Source organism: Procambarus clarkii, chromosome 74 (assembly GCF_040958095.1).
Source record: "Procambarus clarkii isolate CNS0578487 chromosome 74, FALCON_Pclarkii_2.0, whole genome shotgun sequence".
Taxonomy (NCBI): domain Eukaryota; kingdom Metazoa; phylum Arthropoda; class Malacostraca; order Decapoda; family Cambaridae; genus Procambarus; species Procambarus clarkii.
Window position 1 is genome coordinate 1485384 of NC_091223.1, and position 12080 is coordinate 1497463.

Consider the following 12080-nt stretch of genomic DNA (forward strand, 5'->3'; position numbering starts at 1 on the left):
ATATAGTGAGAAATTATATATAATATTATGCCAGTATTTGGAAGTTAGGCTATGTGCCCAGTAACTATTTATTTACCATTTATTGATGTCTGATTTATCTATATTATATATGTCTATGTTCGTGCATTGAATAACCATTTGTGAGTGCAGTGATTTATTGTGTTATCGCCCACGAAAGGAAATACTAAGAACTCCAATGTTAAACACTCCATAAGTTACCATTGAAGTGAAGGGCAGTGAGTAAAACTATTATAGTGAATTATTGTCGCATTTATTATAGAAACGATTGTTTGAGCCCGAGAACAGTGTAGCGAAGTAACATGTGCTATTGTTGCAAATATCGAGTGTGCGAACTTCTAGTGATCTTTGAGAACTTAAAGAAACAGCGCGCGTGACGCCAGGGAAACAAGCAAAAAACTTTCGCGCGGAAGGGGGCGCTCAGCTGATTGTGACATTGACGAGAGGGGGAGTGTTGCCACCGTAGTGAGTGCATAATATACATGGGAACGACCGACTCCCGCCTGGATCAGCTGATTTATTTATCGATATGACCTTGTGACATCTTTGAATGAATTTTAAGTAAAATACAAAATACTTTTGTGTTTATATCATCCCCTCCATTTATCTTGTGGCTATATTATACTGGAAAGCAAAGAGTGATAAAAGTAAGTACCTGCCTGAGATCCTGATCTATTGAGTGTGACCTTGCCAAGGATACCACAATTCAACCAGTCCACTGACGTGTTACTGGACACCGAAAACACCAGTTGGCGACCTTGTGGTTAATAGTAAAGCCCTATTGTTGGGGCGGGCACATAACAGTTAAGTGAACGAGTTGTGTTCCCACTCCTTCTCAATCAGAGGCCGGTTGGGATTGACTGGGATACTCTCCTGGCGTACAGTGGCCCCGAGAGGATTAGAGTGAAGACCCGCAGGGCTACGGTGAGTGACCTTGAGATAACTGTTGTTCACCACCCGAGAGTGGAACTATATACATATCCCCAACATTTGGCGACCTTGCCAGGATAAGTACTGATAACGGTTGCTCACCCAGAGTAAGAGTAAAAGAGTAAACCCCAACATTGGCGACCTCGCCAGGATAACGATCGGAATAAAGGTTGCAGTGGTGGTAGTTGGCAGTGGTATTAGAGATCAGGTACAGGTTATCACTCATAGCACAAGATGGAGGATGATAAAGTAACAAGGTTTATTGACACTAGAGATGAAACAGGTGCTGGAGGAGTGCATCAAGGCACAGTTATAGGCAATAGCAGACCATTTTGGAATAAAGCTGAGATCTGCCAGAGTGGGAGAAAGAAGACTGGAGATAATGGCACAACTCAGGGCACGAGACGAAGCTTTAGGGGAGGAACGGCCACAAACACCTGCCAGTGTGGGAGAACACCTGAGCATTGGTGGAAGCAGCAGGGGATCCAGCGGCAGCAGGCACAGCGTGAAGCTGGAGATAATGAAGCTGCAGCTGGAAGCACAGCAGCGCAGAGAAGAGCGAGAAGCGCAGCTGAGGAGAGAAGAAGCACAGCAGCGCAAAGAAGAGCGAGAAGCAGAAGCACAGCTGAAGCGTGAAGAGCGAGAAGCACAGCTGAAGCGTGAAGAGCGAGAAGCACAGCTGAAGCGTGAAGAGCGAGAAGCACAGCTGAAGCGTGAGGAGCGAGAAGCACAGCTGAAGCGTGAGGAGCGAGAAGCACAGCTACGCTGGGAAGAACAAGAGCGAGAAGCACAGCTACGCAGGGAAGAACAAGAGCGAGAAGCACAGCTACGCAGGGAAGAACACGAGCGAGAAGCTAGAATGAGACAACAGGAAATAGAAGCCAACAAGGAGGTGGAGCTGAAGCGAGCTGAACTAGGACTAGGTGCACCTGCTCCGCCGCAACAGGAGGACCGACGAGTGAGGGAACGAGATCTGCCGGTTTTTGTGCCAAATGAAGCCGAAAGTTTCTTCGACCACATCGAAAGGGTTGCTGCTTTGAAGAGGTGGCCGAGGGCAGAGTGGGCGGAGCTAGTTCAAGGGAGGCTCACAGGTGAAGCTCGTGAAGCCTACACTATGCTCGACTTCCAAGAATGCACCAACTACGATGCGGTAAAACGAGCTGTGCTCCATTCCTTCAAGCTCACGCCGGAATGTTACAGGAAGAGGTTCAGGGAATGTACCCGTTCACCAGGAAAGTCTCATACGGAGACGGCGAGGGACATGGAGAGAAAGTTCCTTAAGTGGCTGGACTCTGAAGGAGCGAGGTCGGTTGAAGAGGTCAAGGAGTTAATGGTCATGGAAAAGTTTATGTCCGTGCTCTCTCCTGAGATCAGGGTGAGAGTAAAGGAGGCGGACATAAAAGATCTGAGGGCCGCAGCCGACAGAGCCGACATGCTAGAAGAAGCATTACGCCCACGCCGAGAGGGACAGCACCGACCACCCGTATACTCCGGAAGCAGTAGGAATTATAGGAGGACGGATAGATGGAGGACGGGAGCGAGTTCCCCCAAGTCCCACCTCTCGAGTTGGGACAACCGAGGATCAAAAGGTGCTGCAGAGCCGATAAAGAAGAACCAAACGGAGAGCTCAGGAGCTGTTGCTGCGACAAAGGAGTCGACAAGTGGTGCGAGAAAGACACAGGGAGCGACGGCCTCTGGAGGCAGTGCTAAGGCGAGCGGTGGCGGATGGTCTCCGACGAGGGTCCGCTGCTACAACTGTGGAATATTCGGACACGTTGCGCGGGAATGCAGACGCCCTAAGCAGCGGGGGCACGTTGCTTTAGTGAGGTTCGAGGACCAGATGGCCGAGAGGGTGCGGGATAAACCCGTACTGAGTGGGGAGAAGAAAGTTCACCCATTCGTGTGTCAGGGAACCGTAAGGATGGGGGACGCAGACCCCATCCCAGTGAAAATATTAAGAGACACTGGGGCCGATTTTACCCTGGTGAGTGAAACCCTGTTCCCCGAGGGTTACGAGAGTACCAGTGTGGGGGTGGCAAGTGTGACCACTGTGGGAGGCCCAGTGAGGATGCCCCTACACCAGGTAACTTTGAATTCTGACTATGGCTGCCAGACCCTAGTGGTGGGGGTCTGTACATCAATGCCCAAGATGGAGGCACAGGTCATCTTGGGAAACGACGCATGTGGAGGGTATGTCCTTCCGAATCTCGTGAAAGGCGAAGAGTGCCTAGAACAATACAAGGAGACGGGCGGAGAGTTAGACGCCTGTGGGGACGAGAAGGGAATCGCCCCGGTTGCGTTCCCAGTTTGTGCTGTGATGCCGAGACAGCGCGAAGAACAAGGAGGTTGTGGATCTGATGGGGCTGAGGAGACGTCCGACAGCCTGGGAATCGATCACCTCTTCATAGGACCCGGAGAACGAGCGGAGGGCGAACACAGCCCAAATGGTGAGTTGCAGGTGACCCTCACCAATTCTCTAGGGGTAGACCGCACTCGTCTTGGAGAGTTGCAGCAGATGGAGTTCCCCGAATTGATTAGTGAGGCCAAAGGAGGACGTGTTGGTCCTGAGAAGGCTACCCATTTTTACATTCAAGACGGCATGCTGATGAGGCAGTGGAGACCTGTGAGGATGGAGGCCGGAGAAGAGTCTCTAAGTACGAGGCACCAGGTAGTGTTGCCGGCCCAGTGCAGAGCGGCCGTGTTGGACCTATCGCACTCCGTGGACTCGGCAGGTCACCTGGGGGTGACCAAGACGCTGCGAAGGATCAGGGATTATTTCTACTGGCCAGGTATGGACGCCGAGGTAAGGCGCTATTGCAAGACGTGCTTACCGTGCCAGAGGGCAGGGAAGAGCCAATCCGCTATACCGAAGGCCCCATTGATCCCTGTACCGGCGCTTGGGCCTGCATTCGAGCGTCTGTTTGTTGACGGGGTGGGTCCGTTGCCAAGAACGAAGAGAGGCAATACCTACCTGATGACGATCATGTGTGCGTCCACCAGATTTCCAGAAGCCGTCCCGATGCGACGTTTGACGTCGAAAGGAGTAGCCGGCCAACTACAACGATTTTTCTCTTGGGTGGGGATTCCCAGAGAGATTCAGACAGACTGCGGAAGTATATTTCAGTCTAAATGGTTCCGACAGACGGTGACAGGATGGGGAGTGACTCAGATTCGATCGTCGCCCTACCGACCGCAGTCGCAAGGGGCGATCGAAAGATTTCATTCCACCTTGAAGACCGTTCTGAGAGTATTCTGCGCAGAACAGGGGGCTGAGTGGGATGAGGCTGTATACCCCGCGTTATTTGCCATACGTAACGCGGTTGTAGAATCATTACGATTCTCACCTTTCCAGCTAGTGTATGGACACGAGGTGCGAAGTCCTCTGTCCATGCTGTGGGAACAATGGACACCGGGAGTGACCGTGGGAATGGTGAATGAATATGTCCAGAAGTTCAAAGAACGTCTCATTCTAGCGAAGGAACTAGCTGGGAAACACCTGAAGGAAGCGTAGCGTAAGATGTCGGAGTGGTACGACAAGAGAGCTACGCAGAGGGATTTCCAGGTCGGGTCCCAAGTGATGGTTTTACTGCCAGGTAAAGGTAGGGTGACCGAGTCGCGGTTCGAGGGACCATACCAGGTGCTGCGGCGGTTGGGTCCTGTGTCGTACGAAATTGGGAAGCCGGATAGACCCCGCAAGAAGCAGGTGTGTCACGTAGACCGCCTGAAACCTTTCTTCAATGTGGAAGGAGGAGCCGCCAGGCAGGACGGAACGGTGTCCCGAGACCCCCAGCAGAAGACAGTTCTGTGCGTGCAGGTGGACCAAGAACTCCTGGAGGAGGAAGGAAAGTGGTCCAGGGCGGATGGCACCCGTCTCACCAACACTGAGAGTCTGGCGAAGATCAAGGACAAGCTACTACATCTGGAAGGGCAACAGAGCGCGGACCTGACGAGCCTACTGAGGGAGAATGCCTCCCTCTTTACCGACGTGCCCCGACGACACAGGAGTGTAACGCACGAGGTAGAGGTGAGGGACGCCAGGCCCGTCAAGCAGAGCGCATATAGGGTGAGCCCGGAGAAGCGAGAGCTGATGAGAAAGGAGGTGGAGTATCTCCTTGAGAACGACCTTGCGGAGCCCAGTAAAAGTGAGTGGAGTTCCCCATGCTTGTTGGTGAGGAAAAGCGACGGAACCTACCGCTTTTGTACAGATTACAGGAGGGTGAACTCCATCACAGTGGCAGATTCTCACCCCATGCCAAGAGTGAGCGATTGCATTGACCAGGTGGGCAGTGCACGGTACGTATCCAAGGTCGATCTGCTCAAGGGGTACTACCAGATCTCTTTGACTCCAGAGGCCAGGAAGATATCAGCTTTCGCGACTCCTGACGGGCTGTACCAATACAAGGTGTTGCCCTTTGGAATGAAAAACAGCGGCAGCTGCTTCCAGCGTATGATGAATGAATTGTTAAGGGGTTTCCGACAGGGGTAACTGTGCAGGCTGCACAGTTTACATCGATGACATCGTCGTGTACGCCGACGATTGGAAGACGCATCTGGAGAGACTCAGGGAATTGTTCAGAAGGCTAGAGGGGGCTAACTTGACTGTAAATTTGGCCAAGAGCGAGTTTGGGAAAGCTCACTTAGAGTACCTTGGTTTTGTCATCGGCCAAGGTGAAGTCACCCCTGTTGATCACAAAGTATCAGCCATTAAGGAATACCCCGTGCCCAGAACGCGCAAAGAGTTGCTAAGGTACCTCGGGATGATAGGGTACTATCGTGGGTTCTGCAGGAATTTCTCCACGGTAGCGCATCCCCTAACCGAGCTACTCTCCAAGAATGTACGATGGAGATGGGAAGAGGCCTGCCAAGAGTCTTTTGAAAAGACCAAGAAATTGTTGACGGAGGCCCCGGTGTTAATATCCCCAGACTTTTCAGCCGGATTCATCCTGTACGTAGACGCCAGCGACGTTGGGATAGGGGCCATGTTGGCTCAAGACAGGAGCGAAGTACATAGGCCAGTAGCGTTCTACTCGAAGAAGTTTGTAAAATACCAGCGGGCCTATAGCACCATTGAGAAGGAGGAATTGGCGCTAGTTATGGCCCTGAAGCACTTTGATGTGTACGTGGGAGGAGGGGCGAGACCTGTTCTGGTATTCACAGATCACAACCCTCTCACCTTTTTATACAAAATGAAGAACTCCAACCAACGTCTGACGAGGTGGGCGTTGTTACTGCAAGAGTACCGGTTGGAAATCAAGCACATCAAGGGGAAGGACAACGTAGTAGCGGATGCCCTGTCCCGTATACACTAACCAGACATGACTCTTATTTTAAGGGGAGGGGTATGTGACGGTGTTCCCCCCCTTATATTTCTCCCATGCCTGCAGTAAGAGTCATGTCCACTTTACCCAAGCGTTCACTAGGTCGCAGGCATCAATTTGATATATGTGGGAGAGTGGAGTGTGCTCGGAGTGCCGAGAAATTTGTGAAACAATAATATTTTGGCCTGTGGTTTAGGCCCTTTAGGAAGCCAAGATGGCGCTGGCTCTCCTGTTTCCCCGCCAAAACTGTGTGACGTCAGTGACACCGGATTGGTCACCGACAGCAATGTGGCACAGGGAGCCAATGAAAACCTCCCGTGGCGAATGTGACGTCACGAAGGAAGGGGGGTCCGGGCAGCACGCCGCGTTGGCGCCATCAGTCAGACACGACACGTCAAGGAGGTTGGACGTGGGAAGATTGGTCCTGTCAGTTTGACAGTTGTTTCCCGCTCCCGTGGATTTCACGCGTCACCTGAAGTCTGCCTAGTACTCTGTGAGGTCTTCCTTAGTTCATGTGTTGAACCAGAGAGGGAATCGACGGTTATTGAGCAACAAGTGCTCCAGGACAGGTACTGTGCAAGAAGAAGTGAAGTCTGTGCAGTGACGTAGGCGACGTCTGAGGCAGTTCACCCAGTCGTGACAGCGTAGCGGCTGACCAGAGCCACTAGGTAGCAGAGGAAGAAGAGGACTAGTTGGGAATCCGGACGACTGCAGCCGAGAAGTAGGCGGTCAGCCGTAGCTGGGAGAAGTCGACGGCCAGGAGACCGACTCCAACCCTACAAGAAGTCGAGGAGGAGCACGGACCTGCTGGGAAGAAGGCACGGAGACGACGCGCTAACGGTGGGACAGTGATTGGGTTCCTGGAGGACACGACGTGTGTGTGGGGGCGTTCCCGACACGAGGACCAGGAGCTACAACTCAACTCTCATCGGAGGATAGGTGGAGGTGGTTCTAGTTTCCCTCCCCATTCCCCTATAGTCAGCTATATTATTCGGCTATATTATCTAGCCTGAGGATTTTGTATGTCGTGAGCAAGGCTCACCTATGTCACAGTAAGGCACCAGTGTGCAGAATAGTACTATCAAGAGTACTCACGATACTTATATATATTATTATTGGTGTGTACAGGCACCCGGATTAAGTGATGAATTTACTGTGTCAAGAATGTCTTTCATGAGACTTTAATGTGAACATATAGTGGGAAATTATATATAATATTATGCCAGTATTTGGAAGTTAGGCTATGTGCCCAGTAACTATTTATTTACCATTTATTGATGTCTGATTTATCTATATTATATATGTCTATGTTCGTGCATTGAATAACCATTTGTGAGTGCAGTGATTTATTGTGTTATCGCCCACGAAAGGAAATACTAAGAACTCCAGTGTTAAACACTCCATAAGTTACCATTGAAATGAAGGGCAGTGAGTAAAACCATTATAGTGAATTATTGTCGCATTTATTATAGAAACGATTGTTTGAGCCCGAGAACAGTGTAGCGAAGTAACACGTGCTATTGTTGTAAATATCGAGTGTGCGAACTTCTAGTGATCTTTGAGAACTTAAAGAAACAGCGCGCGTGACGCCAGGGAAACAAGCAATAAACTTTCGTGCGGAAGGGGGCGCTCAGCTGATTGTGACATTGACGAGAGGGGGAGTGTTGCCACCGTAGTGAGTGCATAATATACGTGGGAACGACCGACTCCCGCCTGGATCAGCTGATTTATTTATCGATATGACCTTGTGACATCTTTGAATGAATTTTAAGTAAAATACAAAGTACTTTTGTGTTTATATCATCCCCTCCATTTATCTTGTGGCTATATTATACTGGAAAGCAAAGAGTGATAAAAGTAAGTACCTGCCTGAGATCCTGATCTCTCACACCTGAGAGTGTGACCTTGCCAAGGATACCACAATTCAACCAGTCCACTGACGTGTTACTGGACACCGAAAACACCAGTTGGCGACCTTGTGGTTAATAGTAAAGCCCTATTGTTGGGGCGGGCACATAACAGTTAAGTGAACGAGTTGTGTTCCCACTCCTTCTCAATCAGAGGCCGGTTGGGATTGACTGGGAGGCGTACAGTGGCGCCGAGAGGATTAGAGTGAAGACCCGCAGGGCTACGGTGAGTGACCTTGAGATAACTGTTGTTCACCACCCGAGAGTGGAACTATATACATATCCCCAACATTTGGCGACCTTGCCAGGATAAGTACTGAAAACGGTTGCTCACCCAGAGTAAGAGTAAAAGAGTAAACCCCAACAATATATATATATATGTATATATATATATATATATATATATATATATATATATATATATATATATATATATATATATATATATATATATATATATATATATATATACTGGAAATATATATATATATATATATATATCATGAAAATAAACACGTGATTAAGAATGTGACAATGTCAGACCACGGAGGAAAAATGAAACAGGAAATTTCCTTAAGTACTTTCGTATATTAAATACATTATATTGCAATACACAGTACATTACAATACACAGTATATTGACCTTCTGAAGATGTATTTAATATACGAAAGTACTTAAGGAAATTTCCTGTTTCATTTTTCCTCCGTGGTCTGACATTGTCATATATATATATATATATATATATATATATATATATATATATATATATATATATATATATATATATATATATATATATATATAACACCTAGAAGGGGTACCACCTCTGGTGCAAATGTAGGGACTTATAGCCTCGGAGAAGAAAATAAAGAGTACTCAGAGAAGACCTTGTGGATCCTCACTGAACACTTTGATATTTTCTTCTCCTACCACCCCTATTCTTTTGTTAAGTGTGTATATTTATCTAACTTTATTTGAAAATGTCATTACACAAAAAAAGTTACAATATTGATTACATACAGGGTACAAGGCTGCTTGTCACAAGTTGAATAGCTCCTCCAGCTCCTCAGATGGCGGGCAGGAACCATGGATGCAGTGAGCATTTCCTCTCTGGATTGCCACACTAAGGCGCTGAAAAAGAAAACTGGCAGCTCTGGGGTCTCTAGTTGTTTCGATTAGCTTAGACCCCAGCTCCTTTAAAAAGCTAGCAGCACTTTTACCCCAGGCACCAAGCGTTTCTGAGGCAATGGGGACAAAATTGTAGTGGTGCTCAAGGTCTCTGTATTTACGTGACTTGGCCGCTTCCCGGTGATTGGCAGCTCCTCCTGCTTGTGTAGCACTGAAGTCAACATAGGTATTGGCTAAAGTTGAAACGCAAGTGTAGTCCCACACCAACTGTCTACCATTCTTCCAGGGGTTCACTGTAATTCCGTCTGGGCGACTGACAGGCTCATCAGAGTTGCGGGACATTAGGTAACGGGGCTCTCTCTCTGCTGGACAACCGGCTGTGGTAAGGCTTCTCTTAATAATGTCATTAACCTCGCCGTGTCTTGCATGCCATCCTTCGGTCCTTTGGCAAAGAAGGCCATGCCGTCCATATCTGTCGGCCTCTGCCTCGCTGCAAATACACCTGTATTCGGTGTGGATTGGGGCAGCTAGGCGGAGAGCCACGGCAATTCGGAGGGCCTGCGGTGTGAGACGGGTGCCGGTTGCTGACATTGGGGTTGCTAATAGGAAATCACCTGCATGGGGAGCTGCTACAGCTCTAAGTCGGGCAGTGTCATGTGGTGTCGTCGCAGCTTCTAGCAAAGTTGCAGCTTCTTGGTCGGCAATGGGGCGATCCCAGCTGGATTGCTTATGGGGTCCAGAAGGCGGTGGTTGGGGTGCTGGTCCTGCGAGAGAGACCCATTTGGTTGTGCAGTCTGTGAAGCTGGGATCATGCACCCCTGCCTGTTGAACTAGGTGCTCAGGTAGGATTTCCTTCACCAGGTTGTCAGACCCCACTGAAGAGGACAGGAATGCTGGTACAGCAATTTGTGTTGCTGTGCGCACGCCAAGGCCCCCGAGTCTGACAGGAAGGGAGGCCTGTTTCCACTGTGAGTCGCTGAGGGAAAGATTGAGGGCTTTTTCTAATGTTGATTTCAGCAAGCTGTCATACTCTTCTAATTTAATATTGTTGAAAGATGGCGAACATCTTAGAAAGTAGGTCAGCCTGGGAAGGGACAAGCATCTGGTGATGAGGTAAAGTGCATCATGAGCATCGATGTCTTCAATCCTCTCGTTCATCCTCTTCAGGTCAGTGATCTTCTTACCAAGGACCCCGTCGATGGCATTCCTTCCAAGAGGAGCACCTAGGAGTGTGCTGTCCTCAGGGTTGGTTGTATGAATGTCAGGCAAAACAACCTTTATTTGCTCTATTATGTGCTGGTTGGTGGAGGTTATTTCGCACTTGGAAGGGTTCAGGGTGAGGCCTAGGCTTGCTCCTTGTTCCTGGATTATTCTTATGTCGTCCAAGAGTGAGGCTGGGGAGCCGGCTAGAGTACCATCATCCAAAAACCAAATGTTGAGCTCACTGGACAGGTTATCGGTGACTTCCTTGATAACTAGGCAGAACAGAAAAGGAGCAAGGGGGTCACCTTGTTGGACACCTTCTTGTGATTCAATTTCATGTTCCCCAAAAAGCAGGGTTAGATTCTTGCTGTTGCATGAGTTTACAAACGGGTAGATGGAAGGAAAAAGGCGATGAACTGCACTGAGTACTGCATCCCTTCTAACCAGATTGAAAGCATTTTTGAAGTCCAGCTTTATCAGGGCTTTTTCACTCGTAATGTTGGCAATGTAGGCTCTAGCTGCATGAGCCGCTGCCTCACACCCTTGGGGAATGCCAAACCCAAGCTGTTTTGGCTTCAGCATGTCGGCTGCTGCCTGACTAACTGCTCTAGCAGCAGCCTTAGCGACGAGACGCCGGAGTGAATTGCCGACAGCTATCGGTCTGATTCCTCCATCTTTTTTCCTCAGGGCACAGAGGGTAGCGCCAAAAAAGAGAGGCCGTATGGTCTCTGGTATGTTGCCAGCTAGACATGTGTTGGCGAATCTAGTTAGTTCCACCAGGAGGCCCTGTGCAATGTCTCCCAGTGCAGGGTTGAGCATTTGTTTGATGTGGTTGGGTCGTAGTCCTGTGAACCCACCTGCTGATCCTGGTGGGAAGGATAAAGCTGCTTTGTGCACCATGGATTCGAGCACACACAGGGGTTCTGCTCTGGTGACACCGACTAGGGGAACACTGTCGTCACGAGGAGCTCTGGGTGGGTGTTTTTCCCTCAGGGCTTGTGCTGTATCGGCATCCCTGGTGGCAACTGTGTCTTCACTGGTGATGACTCTGATCGCCCCTATTGTGTTGCCTTCTTCTATTTTCTTGCTGACTGTTGCTCTGATTTTGGATGCCTCGGTTCTGCTGTTGATACCTTTCCTACCGTGGGTGTTTTTGGCACGGGTGGGGAGGGGTGCCTGGTTGTCCTCTCTAGGAAAACTATTTATAGCCATAATGACCGAGGAAGCTAATGATTTGTCTCTCCTTGCAGGGACAGCTAGGCATATGTTTCCAAACAGGAGAAGGTTGTGCCATGCTTGGATAGTTCCGGGGGAGTCATTGACCTTTTTCAAGAGGCTGGATAGTTTGGCTGCTGCCTGGGGCCGGGCAGCTTTGGGGATGTGCTGCAGGGTTCCAACCGATGTTGCTTTGATGGCTTCTAGTAGATTCTCAGTCGAAATGAAGCTGTTAGAGGTGTTTTCCCTGACTGCTGGAGTGGGGCCTTGATTGATACCCTCTTTGGGAGGGCGCCACATACCCGGACAATCGGTTCCGTTGTGAGCATGCTTGCGCACATCTCCGTTACGCTTGAGTCT